This window comes from Ochlerotatus camptorhynchus, unplaced genomic scaffold (genome assembly GCF_037179485.1).
Source record: "Ochlerotatus camptorhynchus isolate MF236.1 unplaced genomic scaffold, CSIRO-AGI_Acam_v1.1 ptg000491l, whole genome shotgun sequence".
Classification (NCBI taxonomy): domain Eukaryota; kingdom Metazoa; phylum Arthropoda; class Insecta; order Diptera; family Culicidae; genus Ochlerotatus; species Ochlerotatus camptorhynchus.
This window is the reverse complement of record NW_027040976.1, coordinates 168,595-196,172: the sequence shown is the minus strand read 5'-3', so window position 1 is coordinate 196,172 and position 27,578 is coordinate 168,595. Positions and strand designations below refer to the sequence as shown.

The 27,578-nt window shown below is 40.2% G+C and overlaps 1 long non-coding RNA gene across 1 annotated transcript; it reads left to right on the top strand.

Annotated features, from left to right (window-relative positions):
• The first annotated feature begins 388 nt into the window (after window positions 1-388).
• On the top strand, window positions 389-27,082 carry LOC135712532 (uncharacterized). Its single transcript, XR_010518655.1, has 4 exons — window positions 389-443; window positions 7,150-7,250; window positions 7,316-7,521; window positions 23,296-27,082. It is a non-coding gene; the product is annotated as an uncharacterized LOC135712532 (long non-coding RNA).
• Window positions 27,083-27,578: the final 496 nt, after the last annotated feature.

The following is a 27,578-nucleotide window of genomic DNA, read 5'->3' as shown; positions in this document are numbered from 1 at the left end:
GCAATCTAAGATAATGCGTCGAAAAAAATCTGCTTTTGAATTTTTAAAAAATGGATCAATGTAAATTGAACCTTAAAATCAACGGTTGTGATCTGCTGTGATGCTATTCAAAAAGCGCACGAAAACGGCAAAAAAAAATACTGTGCTGCCTTGCGATTAGTAATCAAAGTGTTAGTCGATTACACTCCAATCGATTTACCGCACTACCCGATTATTTTTCGACATTCCTAAATGATGGTCAGCTAAAAGAGTTGATTGTTCATTCAACCCCCATTTTCCCTACATTGAGACAAGCTAAAACCGCCGAATATACATACCGGTTGGGACATACGGTTTCTAGAGTGGTGTGCTACTGGTATTCATACGCGGCTCTCAGTCTGCATCAATACCTACTCGGTGGTTGTTCGATAAGGTTGATCCAAAGTGGAATCGCTGGCAATTGAGTAAGTCAAGATAAGTCCTATCATATTTATAGCGAATTCGTTTATTATTCGGTTCCAATCTGGATCGGGTATCAAGATTGGGTCTGCTTGATTTTTGACAAACGTCAGTTTGCTCGTTTGATTGTAAAACCCCGCTCAGGTTGAGGTTGGCATCGACAAAAAGTTCAGTTTCCTACTTCAAGAGCATGCTGAACTTTTCAGTTGGAATCTGTCTTATATGTCTCACTGTCGGGGTTATATTTAATAGGAGCTGTCCTGCCCAATATGGTGATCCAAGAGACGTTTCTCAGTGGAACTGACAGCTAGAAATCTAGAGTGAGTGATCTGGTGTTAGTGGTGCTGAATGTAGACATAAACAAAGCTGAAAATCATATGAGAATAAACTGCCAGTTCTACTGTGATCTGTCAAAACTTCTTGGTAAACAAAAAAGTCAGCTGATCGCAATTGTCGCGTGGACAGCCTTATAGACGCAAGTGATTTTCGAGTGATACAATTTATCGTGTGAAAGACGAAAATTCTCATTTAACGCCGCTTGCTTTGCTACCACTAAACAACAGTAAGTACTGATGGAATGTTACTATTTTCGGAATGTTACAATGTTGCTCATTTTTTTTCCTTTTGATTTTAGGAACAAATATCGAAATGTTTTATTTCTAATTGATTTCGCGATCTCACAATTTTTCGATTTCAGTATTGACCAATGAGATCATTAAACTCAGATAGCCTTATCAGTTATGCCACTACGGTATAACCAAGCCGCAGGCGGTGGGTGGGCTATTTTCTGACCAACCAAGCATATTTTATTGTTCTGATAAGAAGCAACCTTCAACCCAGCTACGTATACAACAAATCAGGTCCGTTGGTTAATAGCCGAATAATGGCGGTGGTAAAATGAAACCCTCCGTTGTCTTCGAGGGATTGCTATCCTAAACGAAACAAAACAAAATACTTTGCATATGCTTTGGGTTGATACATATATTATGTCACGCTCTAAGGGGGGAGGGGGTCTAAGATTTTGTGGCAAGCAATGCATTAGGTATAGGAAAAACGTAGGGGGGAGAGAGGGTAAATTTTTTCTCGATTTAGCGGGACATAATTAATGCATGGGCCCTTTGCCATAATCTGTATGCGACGCACGTAGCTCAACTCTCTACTGTCCAAGCTACCATGATAAGAGCCTACACGGTAAAAAAAAAGTACCCAGCGGCTAGTTCACTTTTACCTACCTTACTTTTGTTTGTCTCTTTTTCTCCTTTTAATGTTGTCAAAATCACCCAACAGGGCTAGTAAAGTGTGGGAACCCAACGTTGAGTATAATCATATATACCTTCTATTGGGTACAACTTACTTACTTTTGGGTAGAGTTCGGGTGAAAAATTCCATACGAATTGCACACAAGCAAATGAAAACTACATTGACCCGCTTTACCTACTTAAGTGCCGACATGAGTGAACAGAACTTACTTTTGGGTACTTTTTTCATACCGTGTGGCTTCACGAGAAGTTTACAATAGGGGACGATTTTTTTTTTCATGGCATGGCGCGCTCTGTATTGAATAAATGGTGCCAAAAATCTAAACGAATCACTGTATACCTCAGATTTTAAAGAAATCTTGATACAATCTTCTTTTAATTTAATTTTTAAATAGGGTAGAGAACTACTTCGGCCTAATCGCCCATTTTGGGCCTATCGAGAAGAAAACTTCAAATAAATCCATGATTTCAGAGTTAACAAGTCAATTATGCATTTGGTACGATACTTTAGTTAATAAGCTACCGAACGAAGTCAATGAGAACGCGTGATATGAATGTTTGCACCCATTATTCCCAAAAACAAAAGAAGCGCTCCGACCGAATCATGTTTTATCTTCATTCGATAGGCCGAAGTGAAGTCATTGGCGTTACAATGGTGTTTCAATGCGTTAGGCCGAGTTTAGAATCCGTAGGCCGAGTTTGGCGTCAAGAAGCAGTGTTAGACTTTTAACAATATCTCAACAATTTATTTCTCTTTATCAAATCTTACGGTACGTACGGAAAGGTAAATAAATTTGGAAGCCATCATTAATAAAAACATTCCGTTTGGTGCTAAACTACGCAAGATTAGGCTAGGCTAAGTGCGGGTTGTGCTTAATAGGCCGGAAATGGGGTAGTTAACCCTATTTTTAGAAAATCTTTTTTTTCGACCGTGAGATTAACGAGAAGTTTACCCCCGCCACCGACAATGATTACTTTGTTGTGTTTCTTTTATTGCCTTTTTAATTTTCTTCCCATGCCTTACACGGTCGTGCAGATCGACTCAAAATAGAGCCGTATCGATTAGTAATCCTCGTACAGAATTTCGCGGAAATATTATCAGACGATTTGGCACCGTGATTTGTTTTGTTTACAAAAGCTGCTAACAATTGGCGTGGAGTAAAATGTTCCAGCTTTGTGCGTGACTACATCGTTGTCTACGCTACGAGTTTGTTTGTTTACGTTGTTTGAATTCTCAGTGAACTGGTGAACTATTTTTACCAAGTTATGCCCTAACCGTGGTCGTGGAAGGACAACGAAGTGTAACAATGTGAGTTATTTTTCCGGTTTACGAAAAATTTAATCCATTTTCCAGTACCACATCAAGCATACGCAATGGTGTTTTGCTAAATAATTAATATTTATTGCTGGAAACAAACAGAACTATTGCACACTTCACTCCAAACTTCACAAATAAGCAAGGATGATAAATGTGTGAGATTTCTTATAATTGTCTTGATGTATTCGGTGCTTCCGCGAACCTGTTTATATAGGATTACGAGGATCGCCTCAATTCCAGCAAAAGTGGATTTACTCAAAAGTGAGGTAAATTTTCCGGGCCCTTCCAGGAAAAACTTCTCGTATATGAGGGAAATCGATAGTGGTTTCACTCAGTCTATTAGTATACTGCTAGGCTAAGTAAAACATTCATGAATTTGTTTGCATATTCGAGAAGTTTTTTTCAGGTTCTCTACGGCTTTTGGCTGAAAAAATTAACTCACTTTTAAGTAAATCCACTTTTACTAAATTGAGTCAACCCAGCTCATTTTTTAATCTGTTTGAACGAGCGTGTACCTTCCGCACATATCGTCAGACATACAATGTTGCAAGTTTGTTTACAGTTTAGAACAACTGCTTCATGAGAATTTAAATAACTCGTATATTTATCACCAGTTGGAGCTTGCCTACGAAAATTCATCCCGTCATCGGTGATTTGTCGTATATTCTCTTACACCCGCTGATTTGCGTGAGAGCGTCCCGATTCGTGCTAAATCGACAGTTGAAATTTTGATCACAAATGCTGGTCGGGGCTGTATTTCAAGAGCACCGTGAGTGAGATATGGTTCGCACGGAGTAAACATTCTGAGTAATACCCCGTTCATATTACAGCGTATATCACGTAATATACGCTGTCTTGCAATGAGCACTCATACATCTAGTTTTCACTGGAAATCCTATGTATAAGTACACATTGCAAGACAGCCTATATTACGTGATATAGGCTGTAATGTGAACGGGGTATAAGTCATCTGCCTGACCAGTTGGAAAAAATCAAGTTACTGTCCACTATTCAGCAGCAGTTCTTAACCTTCCTAACGCATTAGGAAAAAAAAATTACACACGCAACCAAAAAATTATTACAATGAATGTTAGTTCCATTTCCTATTATCCTCTGTTCATGAACATCGCAGCGAATGTTAGAAGTTGACCTTGCAGGCGATGTAATGGTTTTTTGTCTCTTTTATTTCGTGTTCTATATACGCTTTCGACTATACCAGTAAGCTTTTTGTTTATAACAGTGTAGAATAACGCACACACTTGACCCGAGTCTCTCCAGCAGAAAAAGCATACGAAGTCGAGTATGAGAGGAAATGAGCGCTTCTTGTTTGCTTTCAGGCTACCCATATTCATAAGCGTGGTTTGAGTCCAGTCGGCAATCTGATTCCTATTTTTTTCGACATAACTAATTTCACTCACTAATACACTCTACATTTTTCGGTCTCCAATTTTCTTGCATCGGACCGCAGCTGGGTATATCGCATCCTTGGTTCATGCGGTCTCCCCTAACATCCTCTGATGATGGATTCATCATAATTACATAAATGTAAGCGAATCTTACATCCCCCGGTTGGGTGCACAGTGCACATATGAGTCAAATACCAAAAAGTTGTCCAAAAGTTCAAATTCGGGAATCCGTCAATCTCTTGATTCGCATCCCCTGCATACAAATTTTCACACCGATCGGTTCAGGCTGTGAACCATTTGCTGAGTTATATTTTACTCATGGTTAAAAGTGACATTTCGAAAGTTATTTTCTATGGTCGAAAATCCCCGTGCTGTCGACCGGTTTTCGAGCCACAGTTGTCAAAATTTAACTTCTTGGCTGTCAGAAATAACCATGCTCAGATAGCAGGGTTAATCGATAACTTGCCATCTGCCATATTTTAACCAAAAGTTAAAAAAAAAATCACCAAATGGTTCAGAGCCTCAGTAGTTCCCGAGTCAATAAGGGTCAGACAGACAGACAGAAATTCATTTTTATATAAAGACTGGAATGCGCAAAAATTGGTCGACAAAAAAATTGTTTCTTTCAGTCAAAATTCATATCACAAAAGTCTTCTTATTTTTCTTTTGATAGTTCAATTCATATATTTAAAGGAAAAAATGTTCGTTTATTCTTTTGGTTTGCGAAATCTGCATTGCCATGCCTTCCGCTTAACCCCTTCCATTAAATTTTGCACAGTGGTCTCATCGACCTTATTCACCGCTAAACGCCAGTTAGATTTAAACTGCTGCTCGTTTTTCATGGATTTATTAGTTTTTTGAGATTCCGTTTGACCAAGACCCAATACCGTTCGATAGGGTGGAGTTCTGGGCTTTTTTTTTGGGGTTGTGGTCTTTGGATACCACAACCACGTTGTTCGCTTCGTACCACTCGATTGCCTTTTTCCCATAGTGACAGCTCGCCAAGTCCGGCCAGAACACCACAGGTCTATGTTGCTTTAGGAATGGTAGCAGCCACTTTTTCAGGCACTCCGGGACGTAAGTCTCTTGATTGATGGTTCCCGTAGTAATGAAAATGCCGCTTTTTAGACCACACGTGCGTATGGCCTGCCAGACGAGATATTTTTTCGAGAACTTCGATAGTGTGATGGTTTTGAAAATTTCAGCCACCTTCCCTTTTCCTGATGCGGTATAAAACTCCTGTCCCGAAAGCTGGTTGAAATCCACCTTCATATAAGTTTCGTCGTCCATGACGACACAGTCGAACTTTGTGAGCAGATTCGTATACAGCTTTCGGGACCGCTGCTTTGCCGACGTGTTTTGTTTGTAATCTCGGTTCGCCACCTTAACCTTCTTAAACGTCGACAACCCGGCTCGTTGCTTGGCCCACTGCACAGTAGTATGGGAGACATTGTGCTTGTTAGCGACGTCCCGGATGGAGAGGTTAGGATTCCGCTTATATTTCACCGCCACCTTCTTCATCGTCGCTGCCACATCCGATTGCCGCCACTTCTAAGCTTCCTGGCGGTCGACAGACGCTCCCAAAACACTGTTAAAACGTTTGTCACGGTCGATTTAACCACATACAGCAATTTTGCCAACTTGGCGTGTGAGAACGTTGGATTCTCTTGCTGCACGAGCAAAATTTTGACACGCTGCTCCTCTTGCTTGGACGTCATTTTGAAAACTGGAGAGCAAACGGTGAAAACTCATCGTAGCAACCATTGTATATACACTCAACTTCCAAATGCAGCATTTCAGGTTTTTTAATGCATTTTTAACAGAAATACACCAATTTGAAGTTGACCCATTTTTTGCGCTTTTAAGATTTTATATAGATATATAAACACGGCGAATGAGAACGACCCAAATTTGAGTTTAGTTCACTCATAATCGCCAAAAGTGCAGGAAGTCAGCGATGAGTTAATTTGCCTCATGTTTTCCCAGGTTTTTCCAGGATTTTCCAGGGGAAAAATCCTGAATTTGAGAAAAGTAAAGATTGGATTCACTCAGTCTATTGGTACTACTCCGAGACTGAATAAAATTTTCTTCAATTTTCTCATTTTCCGACAGATTTTTTAGGTTTTCCACAGGAAACCATGGGACAAATTTTACTCATCGCTGAGTTCCTGCACTTTTGGCGATTATGAGTGAACTAAACTCAAATTTGGGTCGTTCTCATTCGCCGTGAATGAATTTCTGTCTGTCTGACCCTTATCCAGTATTTTACGATCGCTAATGGCCGCCACAATCTGGCTTAGTTTCTGGTAGGGAACATAAGATTTGAAGTTTGTGTTGTGTCGTTTGACGTGTAAACGATCAAGTTTGAACGTTTGTAAGTCAAACAACACAATCCAAACGTCAAATCATATGTTCCCTACCAAAAACTCAGCCAGATTGTGGTGGCCATCAGTACTCGTAAAATGCTGGATAGACTCGGAAACTACTGAACCGATCGGCGTGAAAATTCGTATGCAGGGGTTTTTGGGGTCGAGAAAGTTTCTTATAATGGTTCGAGACGCCTTATTACAGCGTGCGCCGATTGAAAATATGCAAAATACAATTCTTTACATTTTTCCCAGAGCAAGTCATTTGTGTGGTTTCAACGGCATACAATTTGATGCCAAAATCCCCACTGTTCATCGCCTTATGTAGCACATTTATCATTTATATTGATTATTTATAACAGCATGGCGTCATCAGCACCGCGATTATTTCGAATTTGCGATGTTTCCAGAAAAAAATCAACCGTCATCTGTGCACCCACCATCGCAAACGTATTGCGCAAAGGTTATTTTGGTTACTGAATAACATTAAACGATATTGATAATAAACGAAACCATATATTTTTATAGGGGAATCGAATTTCGAAAGGAATTTTACATGCATTGTTTTGGAGGATGATGGATACAGGATTCCTGACGATGACACTCTAGAGGCTCTTCGCTCATCTAAAGACTATTTGTTTATGTTGTTGGACGACAACGAGAGCTGGTCAAACAGAAGCGATGGCAGTCCCCCCAGTCCCCCGAACTTCACTGGATTAGCCGATTACAATCAGGTACTTATGTCGTAATAAAGCAGTTCCACTCCACATGACGAATCGGAAAAACTCTACCTTCTCCGATTTGCATGAAACTTTGCATAGTTCAGAGTTGGTTGGAAATGCTAACATGAAGCTTTAGTGTGATAATTTATTAGCTAGAGAATGATCTTTAGAAGAGGGTAGGTGGATAGTTTCGTTAGAGTACGGCAGTATGCAAATTGGGTTCTTTAATTTTGAAAAATGTATAGTTTTTTATACATCATCTGCAAGAGCTTCGTTGTCGGAGCACAGTGATATTTTTTTTCGAAACCACACACTTTTATCTCGATTTTTAAATCAAGATTTAAAGCAAAATAATAACATCACTGTTTGACACTAAACTAACAAACTGACAGCTCGCTCCCATACAAAGTGACACCGAGGGGCGCTAATAAGGTGATTTTTTGCAAATGGAATCGTACTTATTTAAAATAGTTCCAGTGCACCAAAATTGATGAAATTTTAGGTTTGGGTTCTATTTTTAATGCAGATTACGAATATGCATTTACCACAATACCATTAAAGAACCCAATTGAATAGAAGTTGAAAATGAGCGAAGGGCCATTAATGCGACAGTTTTTAAAGATAGACGCACATCTTTTGCCTAACCCGTACGATGTACGCGGAGACTTGAAGTATGTCTCCAAGTCTACAGGCAAAAAATGTGCGTCCCTCTTTTGCTCATAAACTGACTGCGGCTGTGGAATAGTTCTAGCGACGTTTTCATCACTACCTAAAGCCCCACGTTGCGAGAGCATTTAGTTGGGTAAAGAAGAATTGCATTATAACACACCATCGACTGGAAATGCTCTCGCAACGTGGGGCTTTAGGTAGTGATGAAAACGTCGCTAGAACTATTCCACAGCCGCAGTCAGTTTATGAGCAAAAGAGGGACGCACATTTTTTGCCTGTAGACTTGGAGACATACTTCAAGTCTCCGCGTACATCGTACGGGTTAGGCAAAAGATGTGCGTCTATCCTTAAAAACTGTCGCATAATGGCCCTTCGCTCATTTTCAACTTCTATTCAATTTTCATACTGCCGTACTCTAACGGAACTATCCACCTATCCTCTTCTAAAGATCATTCTCTAGCTAATAAATTATCACACTAAAGCTTCATGTTAGCATTTCCAACCAACTTTGAAAATCGTTAACTTCGCGTATGAAGTAACATAAAAACACTTTGAATGTTTGCATAATTGTTTATTATGGACAATGATTCTCATTTTTGCTAAAATTCAGCCATTTTGGATCTTTTACATTCAAAATGAAGTTTTTGATAAATTGACAAAAATCGAAGAACATAAACAATAGACTGATGCAAAATTTGAAATTTTCGCTCCACAGTGCTCAAACGGTTTCAAATCAGGTCCTGATTAGCCTCCCAAAATTTAAACTTATTTGGTAAGAAACTGACTTGGCACAAACTATTCGATGTTTGTATGGAAATTTCTATGGGAAAACCAAACTTTTTGTTCATTGTCTTCTACCCATTTTCCATATTGCTTTTTTAAAAATTTCTATAGCTATTCCTACGGGAAATTTTCCAAGCTACAACTTTGTGCAATATTGTTTTTCAGCCAAATCTCAAATTAAATTGTTATTAATTGTTTAAGAGATTGATAATCTTATGGCATGATCAAGCAGATGTTCTGTGGGCAACACTGTATTCTGCAATGTCATATAGTAGCCATGATATTTGTGCTCTATGCTTCTCTCCGAAAACACCAATGTTGCCTGCTGAACAGTTGAATGAGCATAATCATAAGACATCAGTGACTTGAATCATTAATAACTGTAGTTTCTTACATTTGATTGAAAAGTGGTTTTTAACAAAGTTGTAGCTGAGGAAATTTGCTACAATCACTGTTATCATTTTTAAAAGAATAGTGATGTGGTGAATTGTTAGATAGATACGAACAAAAACATATGATTTCTCATAGTAATTCCCATATAAACTTGAAATGGTTTGTGCCAAGTCAGTTTCGTACTAAAGTAGTTCAAATTTTAGGAGGCTAAGCAGGACCCAATTTGGAACCGTTTAAGCACTGTGGAGCGAGAATTTCAAATTTTGCATCAGTCTAATAAACAGTTAGCCATTTTTTTTTACTTTTTATTAAATTATTTTTTCATGTAAGTTATGTTCAGGAAACAATGCTTGAGAGATTTTAAATCCTTTCCTATGAAAAAAAATACTGCACTTATTTGATGTTATATGCAACTTTTCAAAATGCTACGAAACTTCCAAAACTTCTACAAAGTTTGCACTATGAAATTTCTTGAACTTGTACGTAATTCCTTGCTATCCTGAAATTATATGAACAATAAAGGGGTTCCCTGAAATTACTTCTACGAAGATCCCAAAACTTAAATAGAGTTCCCACTTCTACGCAGTTTTCTGAAGCTTTCCAAAGCTTTTTGAGTTTTTATGTCTTTTTCTTAAGCTCTATGAAGTTCCCAGAACTTCTACTAAGTTTCGTTAGTTTCTACGATGTTCCCTGGACTTCTTTTTTTTTTCGTGTTGGGTATTTTGATCACTGCGACCATTACTTTGATCTATTGTGATATATTCCCGGTTTTTATATTGCTTTATCAGTATGTCGTATCACTATTTTGTGAAGCGACCGACACAAACTGACCAAAAGCATTTTCCCAGCCAGGCATTGGCGTAGCTAGAAAATTTATCTGGAGGGTGCCGAAGGGGGGGCTGCTGCACTTTTTAAATTTTGCAAAACGGTTTATTAAAAACTCACTCAAATCGCGTCCCAGACAACTTATATTTGGTACATTTTTTTTCTGTGACCAATAATATGGCTTACTATTATTTTAATGGTGAAACAATAAATTTGATTATATTTATTCCATAACAACGATTGGGACCTCGATTGGGAGAGCCTTAAACGCTTACTGATTTTGAACAAGCAATGATCGTTTGTTCATGTTTTTTGTAATAAAATCACAGTCCGGTTTTTGTAAATGTAAGCATCTCAAACTTAAGAAAATTCTCAGGGATAGATAATTTCTTGAATTTTGTACCTAGATTTTTTTTTTGATTTTGAATATATCACTATCAGTCAAATCTCAGTTATAGGAACCAAAATTAAACTCTAGGAGTTTGAATTTTATAATTTTATAAAATTCTGGCGGTTTCAAGGTAAAGTGCACACAGAATAAATTTAATACGTTTAGGACGTAGGAAAATGTTCATGATGTACAATTTTTGGACGTAGGACTACGTCAGTGATTTCTTTATGGGGGTACACTTTGTGAAAACTGAAAATGGAACATGTAACGAAATTATGAAAGATTTTGAACGTTAATAACTCAGCTGCTCCTAGACCAATTTCAATAATTTTATCACCAATCGATCAGAAATATTTCTTCGCATCGATAGCAATGCTGCTGATTTTCAACAAGAAATTATTTAAAAAATGGGAAAGGTCAAGCATTGTTAAAAAGCGTCGAAATAACTAACAAATCCACTAATTACGTACATGCATATGCTGCAAATGCACGATTCTTAACATTGTTAATGTTAAAATAGAAATAGTTTTGTGATCCCAAACCCATATGTTTTCAAGATTTTTAACTAATAAAAAAGGATATCTCTGATACAGATTGTAAGCATAAATTCTTCGAATACAAATGTTAAAAAAGTTACCGAATTTAGATCAATTATAAGACTAAGATAAAATTGCAATATCCTTCATGGACAGTCATTTCATCAAAATTCTAGTACATTAATATAAAAAACAAATAAGAATTTTAAAACAAATAGTATGTTTGACCTAAGGGGCTGTTCATAAACTACGTGTACAGTTTAGGGGGGGAGAAGTTGACAATTATCCACAAACCATACAAATTTTAAAAAATTTGTATGGACAATTGTCTACGCAGGGGGAGGGGGAGGGGTTCAAGAATCCCAAAAAAACTGTCTACGTAGTTTATTAACAGCCCCTAATCAAGAGTTAAAAAAAAATCCATAAATAAATAAGCCTGCTAAAAAAATATGGACGAAATTTTGTTCAAAATAAATTTAATGGACTTAAATTTTTTTCGATATTATAGGCTTAGACAAGTTTTGAATCTCCTGGTCTTCAAAATTCGTAATTCAAGATCTTAGGAAACTTACCTAGAATCTGAGACTCACAGCATTTCTCGAGAGAAAAATTGTTCGAGATAAGAAATTAAGAAAAAATTTCGAAAAATCTTGACATGTGGCAAAAATTGTGACAGGTTTTTAAGATACGGGATTTTGAATGTCATGATTCTGATATTTGAAGCGAAAAAAAAAGTAATAAAGCATTTATCCAGAACAATTTTTTTAAATTTTAGAACTAACTAACAAAATCAAGATTTAACTATATTTCTAATCGAAAGGAATACACTCGAAACTTGCATGATTGTGTTCCTGCTAATAACTAGATAGTAATTTAACTTTGTTTTTTTACAAAAGTTGGGATTTTTTTAATATTTTAAATTTAGTTAGGGGAAATGACGGCTTCGACATGACAGACTATTTTCGGCAACCCAAATTGAAACGGTAATTTCACTGGATTTTCTTACGAAAACACTTCGCTGAATGCATTAAAACTATTCATTAGGCTTTCAGCTTCAATTTGATTATATGTTTACCACTGAGAAAAAGCAATCTAGCAGGGGTTTCTTGAAATTAAATACACGCACTACAAAATACTGCTGATTAAGAGTTGCCGATGAAAACACAGTTGTTTAACACGCAGCTCAAATAGAAAGATTGCCGAATAAAAAGAGGTTGCCCACAATAGTCGCTCTCACTAGAGAAGATTGGAGCATTGTAAAAGCGTTTCAAAACAGTTTTTGATAATTCTTTCGACTAAAATTGTTAGAGCAGCTGGCAGCAAAAGATTGTAAATAAACCAATACTGCATATGTGTGCGTTCCTTAGAGAAAAAGGCTATAGAAAGATGGTCACTGCTTAGGTTGCCGAGAATACGTAAATTCCCCTAGTTGTGGTTAAACCCATTTGGTATCAATTTATTATAAAGAGCTTTTTCAAGTATTTTTTTATGTACTGATCCACGCAAACTATCCTGCAGCTGAACAGGCATACAATTCACCGAAACGAAAGAAATTTATACATATTAGGTAGGGGAATTTGTAACCGTTCTGTTACAAAGGTTCAATACAATATTTTAAATATGCACCATGTGATCGAGCATTCAAATAAACTTGTGTAACACTTGCGGTGAAACCCACTGGGCAGACGACACGGCCATGCTTAACGGCCGACTGCTGAATAAGGCGCGCATGGCCGCGGCAAAATGGTGACACGGAGTCACGGGTGATGAGCTGAAGGGTTCTGCGATGCTTAGAGAACGGCCATCGTTCACTTTATCTCAGGCGAGCGTGTAGACCAGAAGTGTCTGTGGAATACATGTTAACAGAAAACAGTGCGAGTAGTGAATCAAGGTGCAGTGGAAATCACCAATTCAGCTGATTCAGGACCTTTCTTTTCAACCAATCAAATGGTTTTCTGGTTGGCGAGTCAACGACCGCCATTGCACGCTACGGTCTAGGTGACATTGAGTTACCTTGACCCAACCGTAAAGGACATTGTTCTCGGGCTGAACGCCCTAAACGCCAAGGAGAATTTCCCTTCCCGGTTCGACAGAGGGCGGCCTTGCCGTCGTCGACCGGCTTCGTCAGAAGGAAGCGCCTGTGCATCGGAACCATCTCCACAAACCACTATACCAGCCCGGTAAAACCAACCCGCCATCACACTACGGCCGACGTTCGGTCAGCCTCGCTTCGTCCGCCATTGCCGGAATTGTACCGCAATTTCACCGAGCGGTGGTACCGCCATCTTGCCGACAAGATCGGCCTTTAAGGATCTTTCCGGAACCACAGCGAGCGCTCGCTGGTCTGCAGTCGTCGTAGTCACCATCGTCATCAAGGGTATGTGCCAAGAAAATCGAACACAACACCACACAATCCACACTATCGGTAGTTGCAGAAATACAGTGTTTAAATTGATCCGCGTTGTGTTTTAGTTTAATTGAAAGCTTGAGTGCCTTTTCATCCGCGTAGCCCCTCCAGTTTGCCCAGTAGTGCGCCGACTCTGAGACACAGTTCAAGGAGTCTCGTGCTGCTGAGTTGTTGTCGGGCAGAACATTAGTTTCAAATTTACGTATTCTCGGCAACCTAAGCAGCAACCTTCTTTCTATAGCCTTTTTCTCTAAGGAACGCACACATATGCAGTATTGGTTTGTTTACAATCTTTTGCTGCCAGCTGCTCTAACAATTTCAGTCGAAAGAATTGTCAAAAACTGTTTTGAAACGCTTTTACAAAGCTCCAATCTTCTCTAGTAAGAGCGAGTATTGTCGGCAACCAGTTTTTCTTCGGCAACCGTTCCATTTGAACTGCATGTAAATCTGCTGTTCTATTATCGGCAACTCGAAATCAGCTACAATTTGTAGTGCGTGTGTTTCATTTCAAGAAAACCCTTCTAGATTGCTTTTTCTCAGTGGTAAAAATATAGTCAAATTGAAGCTGAAAGCAAAAAGAATCGTTTGCATGCATTCAGCGAAGTGTTTTCGTAAGAAAATCCAGTGAAAATAGTGTTTCAATTTGGGTTGCCGAAAATAGTCTGTCATGCCGAAGCCGTCATTTCCCCTATATGCAGAATTTGAAATTTCTGCCCGGAATTAAGCTGCTGGAGTGCAAATTTGTGACAATATAGTTAAAACACCAAGGCACGGGTCTTCCCTATAGAGAATGTACAAATATGGCCATAAAATCAAGATTCATCATTCAAGATTCCATCTGATTCTATTAGCTGGAAAACTTTTGAATACTTTCTGATCAACCTACAACCTACCAAATATCCAGTGAACTTTACTAATATCTTGGACTATATGGAAATCTTTCGAATATTTCCTGATGTCAAGGAAGCATGTTTGAAAGAATATCCTGTAACTTATGCAACGTTTACTGAACATCTACAAAACTTAGGTTTTACAAAATTTCCTCAACTTCTATAAAGTTCCCTGAATTTATTGCAATTTCCATATTTTTTTCCATTTCTTTAAATTCTATAAAGATCTCTGAACATTTTTGCACTTCTGGAAAGCCACCTACGACATCTACAAATATTCTTGAACACCTAGAAAGTTCCTTGAATTTAGCGAAGTTCCCAAAACCTCCAAGAAGTTCATGGAGCTTTTTTGGAGTAAGATCTCTGAAGAACTGCAACGAAGTTCCCTAAACTGAAGCGAAGATTCCTGAAGTTCTTAGAAGTTTATTGAACTATTTTTAGATCTTTTAAAAAATTACCTGAACTTTTTCAAAATTCCTTACACTTATATGAAGTTTTACGCAGCTCCTCAAAATGCTACGAAATTCGAAAATCTTCTACAAAGTTTGTTGTTGAATCTCCACAACTATTCCAAGTCCATGAGGCTGGAAAAAATGATATTATGTAGAGGTTCCCGAACAATAATGAGCTTCCCTAAAATAAAATAATGTTTCTTTAACTTCTACGAAGCTCCTCAAATTTAAATGAATTCTCTACTTCTACGCAGTTTTCAGTACTTTTCCAAGTTCCTTTTTTTTACGAATTTTTCTGAAGGTCTATGAATTTCCCAAAATTTCTACCAAGTTTACTTAATTTCTACGATCTTCCCTGAACTTCTATTTGAAGTTTTACGAAGTTTCCACAACTTAAAGAAAAAATCCTGGGCTCATGGATAGACGTCTTATTGCCATCGATTTGATAAAATATAATATATCAAAATTGTTTCTTCTAGTCCAGAACATAACAAAAGTAATCAACATAAAGGACTTTAAAAAATCTTTGTTGGTGGTCCAATTTTATCACTGTCAAATAGTAGCATTGAACTTAACAAGCTTCACAATTTTTTTTTATATCTTTATTAAGGAGACTTTCAGCCCTGGGCTGGTTCGTCTCCGATTCACAAAATACCGGTGAATCAAAAACAAACACCAAAAATTCTGGAGGGGGCCTGGCCCCCCTGGCACCCCCATTAGTTACGCCAATGCAGCCAGGTATTACATTTCGAATGAAATGTACTACTTGACTGGGACCTGCATTCCAAATATCAAAGGGTCCAGAAAAATACACCTTTTATAGAAGATTGCTGCACAAGAGCATGGCAGGTGTTCAAAGTCTTTCTTTTCTATACCACACAATCGTGTAACCAGTGGGTTACAATCCGTGGATTTTCGTCTGTATGAGTTGTTGTTGTTTGGAAAATTCACGTATTTTAATATCAAATACAGAAGGCAACAAAGAGCAGCGAGAGGGTTAGTACCGCTGTAAAAACACTCGAACGATTCTAAAAGGAGGAAAATCATACACTGAGGAAATTATCTCTACAAATTTCATAAACCCCATCGTATGAACGCATGGAAATATAAGCCTGAACCAATTTCATAAGTATCTTATGTTTTCATACTCCATTTATGGTATTCATAATTCGATACAATAAAAAGCGTACGGAAAACATTCAAATTTCATAAACCCATCGTATGAATTATTTTGGCGCAGCTTATGGCAAAAAATCATACGATCATCTTATGAACACTATTATGACAGTGCAAATCAAAACATCAACAAAACACAAGATGGCGGATCCAGTTTCACGACGTGGCGCAAGAATGCGCAAACCCGTAAGTAACATTTAAATCTTATTGTTCAATTGAAGTCTACTCTTTTATTTACATTTGCAGACACCTAAACTAGCTGCTGCTGCTTCTGCGTTACCAATATCCGCTTCATCAACACGCCGAAAGTTACAACCTGATCGGGTAAGTGTCAGATTCAATTTTTGTTTTAATAATTTAATGCATCAGTAAAAATATTTAAATAGGAAGCGGTCTCTATGATTGTATCAGCAAACAAGAGGACCCGAAAAATCGTAAGTATAAAGATCCCAGCTGATTCGTTATTTTTACTATTTTCGTTTACAGAAATCGGAATCACCTTCAATTACGGAATCAATTTTGACACCAGCCGCAGCTCCAGTTATTCTTGTAAATTCAAGGGAACGCTATTTTGTGGAAGTCAATTTGTGACGCAAACAGATGGGCACAGTTTAAAACTATTTGAGATAGAAGAGTGTGTGAATGATGAGAATACTGTTTATATAGTTTGCCGAAAATGGAAAATAAAAGGTTACGTAGAACACTATGTGGTATACGAAGCAATAGAAAGAGAGAAGACAATGTTATTAGTTAGCATAGAAGACTTAGATGGTCCACCATTCAGTTTACATGATGTCAATAACCAATTTGTATTTAGGAATAAGTATACGTTTGTCAAGTAGAGTTAAAAATATTTGTCAAGGAGATAAAATAAAATAAATGTAATAATTAGGGTAAATGACAGCTTCGGCACTACCTTTACATACTATCGTGAGGGGGGTAAACAAAGTCGTTGAGTGCTCAAATTTGACCAGTCGATGCTGTGAGATATGATGTATCATTATGCAAAAAATGGGTGCTCAAGGACTTCATTTACAGAGGGGACGATAATAGGTAAAGGTATTGTCAAAACCGTCGTTTACCCTATGTAATTAGGTGAATAAACACTATACTTAAAAATCCAAAATCACATTTTTTTGTACAGCAGCCTATTCTACTCACTAGTAAGGTGAGGTAACTAGTGAAGTGATCCTAGTCACCTCGTGGAGTATCACGCCACCACGCGATAACTATTGTCACTTCACTCACTTATATTCACTCAATATAATAAATATAATAAATAATTGCTTGGTTTAACGGCTTTCTCAGTCTTAATCTCACTCTAAAGGCTACGATTTAATCTGCGATTAGGTTTTGGTTCATGGTCCATGGCCGAAACGTCGGGCAGTTTAAATCGTTGTCGTTAGAGAGAGATTAAGACTTAGAAAGCCGTTAAACTAAGCAAATCACTCAAGTACTAATCGTCACCATCACTAATATAGTAATTTATCAACTCAAACTATATTATTCATTCATATACGTTATGAGTTTCATACGAAATGACAAATGAAATTGTTCGTAATATCCAATGATAGCTATCGTTCGTTTGTATTGAGATTCATAGTTATATGCATGAAAAATCATACGATGGCTGATTGAAAAAAAACTGCCAGTTCTTCATAGTTCGGTCGTATGAAATTCAACATAAAATCTTGTCGCAAAAAATCATACGATATTTCTATGAAATTCGTTTGATTAATAATCTCAGTGTAGCCTTAAGCTAAAAATGGATAATCACCGGCAAAAGGAATGCGAGTGGCCATCTTCTAAAACAAAAACCTTCTAATGATCAGAAGTAATCAGGGGGGTTTCTGGGATGTTGGACTGCCTCCGTTCAGGACCTCGTACTGTAAATAAAACGGTCTCACACAGCTAGGCTCGGAAGTCAAGATGGCTTCCGAGCCTAATCGCAATTGATCCCCGATCGTTTGTCAGGGACGATTCCCTCAGGCCAGTGCCCTTAATTGCCAAGGAGGCTAACGTCTCGACTCGACCAAGGTGGTCATGCCACGGTCAGCCGATGCCATCAACGACGGAAGACGCCTGACAGCCAAATGAGCCAGCAACACCTGCTCCCAAAGCTGCAACAACACTGTCTGCAGCCCGCGTCGCAAGTTTCCGGCCACACGGTAGTGCAGGAACAGCCGTGTGGTTTAACGCCAGAGTCGCGACGCCGTAGGAGATCCCGCTGCAGCAGTGAGTACAGTACTAAATTTTCTAAACCCTTGCATACACGCCGCATATTTGTGAAAACCCACACCCACACGCCACAGAATAGGGCAATAAATGTTACAGAAAATGTGAATATTCCTGTTTTCATACTTTGCGTGCGTAGCCCCTCCGAATACCCAGTAACATGCCGGCCCTGCGACATAGTTCAGGGGTCTCATGCTACTGAGCTAGTTACCCGGGAGTGTTTGGTCATGCCATAGTCAAAATCGACACATATCCTCTTGAAGTTTTCCTATTAACTTCAAGTGATATTTACATGGAAAATGTCCTGTTATCAAACCAGTATAGACACTGAGATCTTTCTTTAATAATTCAAGAATTTGAAATGTTCGGAATTATGAACCGTTTCGATTGCCTAGCAATAGAGGTGGTGTTCCAATTGGTCTCCACTTTCATTTTTTTTTTCCATTTCTTGATCTCTATTTTAAGAGAACAAGCAGAAACTCAACAGAATGGTTTTGGTCCTATGGTACTGTGAAGCACAAACACAGTCGCGCAAAAGGCTATTATAGCGAGCGGCTGCTGTATCGATATCAAGGTCATTCAACACGTTCCAGTTGATCCGGGACAAGGAACGCCTCAACAAACGGAAATCGATCTTCCGGAAATTGAGCCGAGTGGCAGTCATGGCTTCATCAAAACGAATTTGAGATCCGCTCGCGATAGATATATCCAAAGCAGGGTGGAAATTGTCAAGAGGAATGATGACGTCAGGCGCTTCAGCGTCGACACAGTCCAGAAGTGCACTTCCGCTAACAAAAACCAAGTCAAGAAAACGAGACTGGAAATTGGGAACAAGGTTTATCTGGCTCAGTCCATGAAAAGCCGTGCCGTCAACAAGCATGCGGCTGGCAGGAGTAGTTGAAGATGCAATCGGATCTGGAAACGCATAACCCTGGCCTGAGGGCGACCAGATAAGCCCAGGCTGATTAAAATCACCAAGCAGAAGAAGCACATCCGTTATATTAGCCATGGACGATGCAAATTCTGTAGCATCCAGATGAAGCTGCATTGTGCTGCAGTCATGTCGACGTTCAGGGGGGATAAACACCGCTCCAATGAGGATGTTCCGCGAAGTGAGGCTGTCCTTAACCCAAACCGCTTCAATTGTAGTAAATAGTTCGTCGGCGATTACTTACTTAAGGGTCCTGTGCACCACCAGCGGTGCAAAGTGCCAACGTGAAAGACTTCCATCCTGGGCGGCTGCTCACTTTTGCCTTGACCTGGGCCCAGGTCAGATTCCTATCGACTTGCTTAATTTCCTTATTGAGGCTCCGCCGCCATGAGCCCCTGGGTCTGCCTCTGCTGCGATTTCCTGCCGGATTCCTATCCAGCGCTAGCTTGCAAATTTCGTTTCCGCCCCGTCGAAGTGTGTGGTCGACCCACCTCCACTTTCGCTCTCGAATTTCTGTTGCTATCGGCTTCTGATGACATCGACGATGGAGCTCGGCATTCGAGATCCAGTTGTGAGGCCACCAGGCACGAATTATATACCGCAGGCATCGGTTGATGAAGACCTGCAGCTTTTGAGTGTTCTCCGCTGATACACACCACGTCTCGCTGGCGTATAACAACACAGATTTCACGTTCGAGTTGAAAATTCGGATTTTGGTGCGTTGACTTATCTGGTTGGATCTCCATACGTTTCGTAAACTCGCAAAGGCAGCCCTAGCCTTCTTGATTCGTGCACCTATGTCGCTCTTGGTCCCGCCGTCCGACGCTATTTGGCTGCCAAGATATTGGAAACCTTCGACCTTCTCCACTGCTTGCCCCGCTACCGTAAAGTTGGGAGCGTTTCCTGTGTTGATATCCAACGATTTGGTCTTGTTAACGTTGATGCTGAGACCCACCGCAGATGAGCGTTCGGCTAGGTCATTGAGCTTACTCTGCATATCAGAGCGCCGTTGTGCTAGTAGAGCAACATCATCAGCCAAATCGAAGTCTTTGAGATGCTCCATGGTGATAGGCTGCCAAAGCAGCCCACGGTTCGGTACACGGGCAATTGCACCTACCATGATCTCGCCAATTACGATGAGAAACAGTAGCGGTGATAGTATACATCCTTGTCTCACACCAGCGACTACCCGGATAGGGTCGGACAAGGCTCCGTTATGCAGAACTCTGCACGTGAAAGCCTCATACTGCACTTCGATGAGGTTGACGATTTTATCCGGGACTTCCTTGCGTCTCAGGGCGCCCCACAGATTCTCGTGATTGAGACGGTCGAAAGCTTTTTCGTAGTCAATTAATACCAAATAAAGGGACTCTTAGAATTCATTGACCTGCTCCAGGATGATGCGGAGCGTGACAATATAGTCCACACAAGATCTTCCGGCACGGAATCCTACATGCTGCCGTCGGAGAGTCGCGTCGATCTTCTCCTGTATCCGATTCAGGATAACTTTGCACAGAACTTTGATAATGATGCCTCGCCAATTGTCGCACACAGTCAGATCCCCCTTCTTTGGGACCTTCACTAAGATGCCCTGCATCCAGTCAGCTGGAAAAGTCGCGGTGTCCCAGATATTACAGAATAGTTGATGCAACATTTCTGCGGATAGCATGGGGTCAGCTTTGAGCATCTCTGCTGATATGCGATCGTCCCCTGGAGCCTTGTTGGATTTCATGCTTCGGATAGCTGCTTCAATCTCCTGCAGTGATGGGGTCTCGGAATTGACGCTAGTGATGCGCCGCACCCTAGGCGGATCATGCCGAGATGTTGATGGCTGGTTGGCCGTCGAAACTTGAAGAAGTTGTTCGAAGTGCTCAAACCAGCGTAGAGGAGGCGTATATCGCCGGTGTTTGCGGCTTTCTCCCCTTCGTCGGCCAGGGAGTTCACCCACGCTCGCTTGTCCCGTCTGCAAGAGCGCTTGACTTCCTTCTCTAGAGCCGAGTACCGTTGACGGGCTTCGTTCTTGGCTCCTCTGGTTCTCACCCGCTCTATCGCGGCTTTTGCTTCTCTACGCTCCTCAATCTTCCGCCAGGTTTAATCTGTGATCTACTTTTTCCTCTGGGTGCGCAGCTCACCCAAGTTGTTCTTGCTTGTTTCTATAAAGGCATTCTTGATGGCCGTCCATTGTTCTTCTACAAAAGACCTTTTTACCGCTGGATCTTCAAGTCGGCGTGTGTTGAACCGCCGCCCGAGTCTCTCCTCCCGTCGCTGGATCCGCGCCATGCTTAGGCGGATTTCACCGATTAGAAGGTGATGGTCAGACGCGATGTCGGCGTTGCGTTTATTCCGGACATCAAGAAGGCTCCGTCTCCATTTTCGGCGGATGCAGATGTGGTCGATCTGATTTTCGGTATGTCCATCAAGGGAAACCCACGTGACTTTGTGCACTTGCCGATTACGCAGGAGGCGAATGCGTTGGAAACAGCGATGAGGACACCACCACCGCGAGTACGAATGCTGTTGGATGAATTACGGTCTAGTCTGTAGACAGTAAAAGAGTCACCAAACAGTTGCACTGAATTGATCCTCCCATCGAGCCAAGTTTCTGTGAATACATAAACGTCATATTCCCCGTCAAGCGCAGCCAGATAAACATTGTCCAATTTAGTCATGAGCCCCCTGGTGTTCTAAGCGAAGATGAACTAAAACTAAGCAGCGGATCAACAGTTGAATTCACATGGACGAGTTCATACTTACCGTAAACAAGTGGTTGGAAGACCCCTTCATCAGGCCCGCACACAGGGCCGGGAAGGCTGCAGGTCACTGGCGGGAATGGCTCGATTGTGGCGGGGGGCTCGGGGGCTTCCATGAGGCCAACGGCAGTGCGTCCCAGTAAACAAACAGAAGTTGATTCATCATAATGGAGTACGTCGTCAATCTTCGGCAGGACTTCTTCCAGTGAATTTTCTGTGGAGCGTCTCGGCTTCTGGTATACTGTTAATGTCATCTTTAGACCACAATTGTCGAGGAGATTTTTTTTTAAGACAGAGCAGTTGTTGCTTGCTGATTGTACTGTTGGGGTTTGGAAGACCCCCTCTCCTAACTCAAACGCAGGCCTGGGACGACTGTTGAAGGCTCGATTGCGATGATAGGATCAGGGGCCTCCTTAAGGTTAGTTGCAAGTGTGCGTCCGAGTGTCGAGTTGAATAAATAAAGCAGGTTGTGTTCGGCTGTAGGCATAATACATTTCAGGAAGTGGATTGTTCGAAATAATGTCGTACTTGCCTGAGATAGGGTTTTGGAAGACGCCTTCTTCAAATCCAAACACAGAACAGGGATGGCTGGAGGTCGCTGGCAGGAATAACTCGACTATGATGGATGAATTAGGGGCAGGCGTGCGTCCCGGTGTCCAACTTGGGTCAATCACGAAGGAGTTCATTGTTGAAGTTTGACTAGAAGTGATAATCGTTTCAGGGACGGAATTATTCAGAAAGCGATCATACTTGCCTGCGGTTGGATATTGGAAAAAAATTGATGTTCCGTTGTTTGTAAAACATATTCGACACACTGTTCTGAGCAAATTACCCTTGCTTAATGGTGTTAGTGAAATGTGCAAATATTTAGTGGTGTTCGTATTTCATTGCAATGTTTATCGTTTTACACGAAACAGCTGTTGGCAGTGACGTCAATCTTACTGTTCGCAGTATGGAATGTTGTGGTAGAGTGACGTCGTCTCTTGAGTGCTCAGCAATGTTTACAATATTTTTGCTTCTAATACTGTTGGCGCGGACCTTATATAAACGTCATTAAGCAGCAATGCGGTGGTTAGCATCCGTTTGAGAGTGGATTGCTTCCACAAGTTGCTTCTGTTGATGAAGCTGCTTCCTCACGTCGGCTTCCTTCCGCATAAGTGATAGTACGATCATCAAATTAATATTTTGTTATTTTAAACAGGGTCCATTTATCTGCGTGTTGCAAATTACAAGAAGAGATAATAAAGTATGTGCCTCAAGCATGTGAGGTGGGCTTGGATATGTATAGTATTAGGTGTTAGTTGATCTGAGCCTAACAATAAACACTTGCTTTTCTATATAATTTCAGATGGAAAAAGACCCACAAAGCTCAACAGTAAACATTCCGGATGACTATACGAGCGAAATAGGATCCGGCTCTCACGGTGAAGAATACCAAAGGGATGTTGCCCTTCTGATGCTTGTGCGGGCAACCCTAGCAAAGAGTGACTTCAAGATGGGCTACGAAATGTCTGCTGCTGGAAAGTTTGACGATGTTGCATTTTTTGACGAAAACAAAAAAGAATGGTTGCTGATTCAAACGAAACATGCTGATACGGTAAAAGGGCCACCAAAACCCATCGACTGGAATTCGTTACTTCCGGAGAACAAAAAGGAGCAAGACCGGTCAGATTTTTCGCTAATCAAGTATTGTAAATCGTATGTGGAAGTTCAAAACCAGATTGATGGTTGTAAAAAGTTTTATATTTTCACCAATAAACCATTGGTCAAAACAATCCTACACAATTTTCAAACATGCGAGGCTCATAAACTGTTACGTGTTGCAAAAAATGATGAAGCATTCCAACACGTACAGGTCAAACCAACTGACGACGTAGTGAATAAACTGCTCAAATATATCAATCAGGACTTTGAATCTCTGGTAGGAGCAATAGTGGAACTTTTCAACAGTGGAAAAGTAGATGCTGTGTTGAGCAAATACAAAACTCACCTAGCAAATGTGATCGTTGTAGAAAAACATGTTCTGAAGTTCCATCCAAGTTTCTCATCAAATGACCCTGATCCCAACATCAAATGCTTGTACGACTCACTACAGGTGAAGCAGATTATCGGCAAAGAGCGAGACAATATTAGCGGCGACAACAGGAAGCTCCTAATAGGAAAATCGAGGGAAAACATAAAATTTCCTCTGTTCGTAGGAAGAACACAAGTGGAGGAGTTCTTGCATAATATGGTGCTGTCTGTCGGACAACCGGATGATCTTCGTAGTATTATTGAAAACGAAATTCGGATTTGGATAAAATCATGGATACGACCAGATGGCTTCGGTAGACTGACTGAAACACAGGTGTCTCTTCCGGTAACGAGCATGAATAAGTTGTTTTGTGATTTTAACAGAATCTTCAGCCAGGATAAGAAGAAGTTTCTGAAACTCGTTGATGGAGAAGGCTTTTTCAAAACAATTGAAAACGAACTGAGACAACAATTAACGAATCCAGCAGGTCAAAGTTGGGACAAGTTTGAGCAGCGCTACGTAAACCGCCGAATGGTTTACACCGATCAGAAAGAAGCCCAGGAGAAAATAACCGATTGGGAATTGGTGCAACAAATGACGGCCGAATCCGTGAATCAACCATGTTTAATTTTCATCGCTGAGCCAGGCATGGGGAAGACAACACTTCTACAGTACATTTCGTTCCAAGTGCAACAGGAAGATAGACGTCATGTATTTCTAGTATATCTTAACAGGCTTCACAACCATCTGAAGGAAGTCAAAGAGGTAGTCAATTTTGATAAGGCCCTAAGTGTTTTTCGTGACGCGATTTCGGAAAGCAATCGTAATATTATCAAAAAAGCTGCTAGCAATAATGGTGGAACAAAGCAAAGTCAAATAGTGATATTTTGTGATGGATTTGACGAGGTTCATCCCAATCACACAAAGCAGATGATTCAGGTCATCCAACAACTGATGTCAGTAAAATGTATTAAAATAGTTATCAGTAGTAGGAAACATGCCAAACAATTGCTCGAACAAAGCTTCGCCGTCAAGTCCATGCATATCGATTCTTTCAGCATATTGGATCAAATATCGCTCTTTCTAAAATTAGCTTCCATTGAACAAACCCAACACAACCCTTTACTAGCATCTTTTTTCAAGAAAAATCAAGCAGTCATCAATCGCGACTCTGCCGGTTCACCGCTCATGATAAGGATGTTCGTTGAAGTATATTCCGAGCATATTCGAAACATACTGAAACGTAATTGCGATGAAAACGTAGACTTGCTGTTTCCTTCCAAACCTATTGACATTGTAGATTTATTTGAGAAATTTGTTAGAAAATCCTTCAATGCCAAAATGAACAAAAAGTACGGAGCCACAATCGATGAAGAACTCAGTGACGACGAAAATGACTACTTTTACGAAAAATTTATGTTGGAACATCAATCGTTGGCGCTAAAGCAGCTTGCTATTGCGGAAATGCTGGAATATTCGGAAACTTTAGAAGAAACGTACAAAACATTTACGACTCGAATTGATAAAGGTTCCGACAAGTCCCTCCTCATCGAAAAGGTTGATGACATGATCCGGTTTACTCATTTGTCGTTTGCAGAGTACTTCTTAGCCAAACTGCTGTATGACCGTGTTTCGGAATTTTCATCCAAATTGAGGACAATTTTTGAGCAAAATCCTGGAATGAAAAGATTCTTCTTCATAATGGTGGAAAAATCGGAAAAATCAAAGCATTTTAAAATATTGAACGAATTGCACAACGAGGATGAAGTGACCGGAACGCACAGAAATGCGATTGCTTTTTACGCTTGTGAGGCCAACTGCAAAAATCTGGTGAGGCATTTGTTTAAAGATCACGACTTGGACAGTATGGCACACAAGAAAATGGGAACAATGATGCATGTTGCTCTAAATAATGACTGCCCTGAAATATGTCAGTTTCTTATTGCCGAATGTGGTGTTGAGCCAAACTTTTTGGATGAAAATGGTAAATCACCACTGTATAAGGCCTCCGAGCATGGTAATGCCGAACTGGTGAAGTTTCTGATCCACAAAGGCGTTGCAGTAGATCAAATGAATGTATACAATTCGACAACTCTGTGTGCTGATGGTTCCGACATTGTTGAGAAAGAAGACAAATGGGCACCACTTCACGTTGCAGCTTACAATGGTCATGTAAATGTTTGCAAATTATTGTTAGAAAGTGGTGCTTCTATAGACATTCAGCAATCAGAAGGATTGACTCCACTATGCTGCGCAGCTCAAAACGGTCATGATGATGTTGCCAAATTACTCATCGAAAGTGGTGCATCGGTGAACATCATAGGGGAAACAGGAATATCGCCACTTCACATGGCAGTTACAATAGGTAATGCTGACATTGTCAAGTTTTTGATCGATGCAGGTGCCTCAGTCGACATCCAGGATCCAAATGAATCAACACCAATCCACTATGCAGCTCAATTCGGCCACACTGACATTACCCAACTGTTGATCGACCATAATGCCAAGGTTAATGGTAAGGCCAAGTACGGAATTACGCCACTTCATATGGCTGTTCTAAATTATAAAACTGATATTGTATGGTTGTTGATCGGCAAAAATGCTTCTGTTAACGCACAGGTAGCAGATAAATGGACGTCACTTCATATGGCAGCTCGAAATGGTAATATCGATATCGTTAAGCTACTGATCGAATCTAATGCCAGAGTTGATATCAAGAACAACAGTGGAGACATACCTCTCCACGTAGCAACAGTAAACGGACACACTGATATAGCCTTAATGTTGATCAAATGGTCACCAGTATCGATCCATATTCAAAACAAACATGCTCGAACACCACTTCATATTGCAGCTGCTGGAGGGCATTTACAAGTCGCAGAATCGTTGATCAAGAGCGGTGCTTCATTAGATATCAAGGATAAAAATGAATGGACGCCACTTCGTGTAGCAGTTCTAAACAAACATGTTGATGTCGTCCAATTATTGATGAAATATACACTCAGTTCTTTTTGTACACGGTGGATATGTACCGTGTAAAAAAGTAGAAGAGCCCGTGCCTAGGGGCACGAACGGAAGCTTGAAGTAGGACCATGCTTGGCCATTACATTTGTTTTTGCGCTAAGTTCTTTTAATTGTTCAAAGTTAAACCACAGACAAACAGACATAACTCTTAGATGAACATTCTTCAAAAAATATCGTCAAGCGTATTTTGCATGCGCACTAGCACCATCTATCATCCACATTCCCAAGCAATGTTTGACAACCGGAGAACAATCGTGCATGCAATTTTTTCACTAGTTGCTGTCAGCTGTGTTGAATAAAAACAAAACAGATGGAAGTCAGTGATGTCGGTTCTATGAAATTTTCCGAAGATCTATAGAATTGATTGAATTCTGCAGAAATACGGATCCGTAGGAAAAATTCTCAGAAGCTAAGACTTTTTTTTAGGGATTTGTTTTGTTTACTTAGTTTGCTTTTTCTATTGCTGGAAACAAGTTTTTAAACGAGGTAATGCATCACCACCGCTTATCACCGAGGGGCGGCCAACTTGAGTATTTTCGATTCATCTAGCTGACTTGAAAATGTGCATTTCGTATATAGTTTTTAAGTTAAGT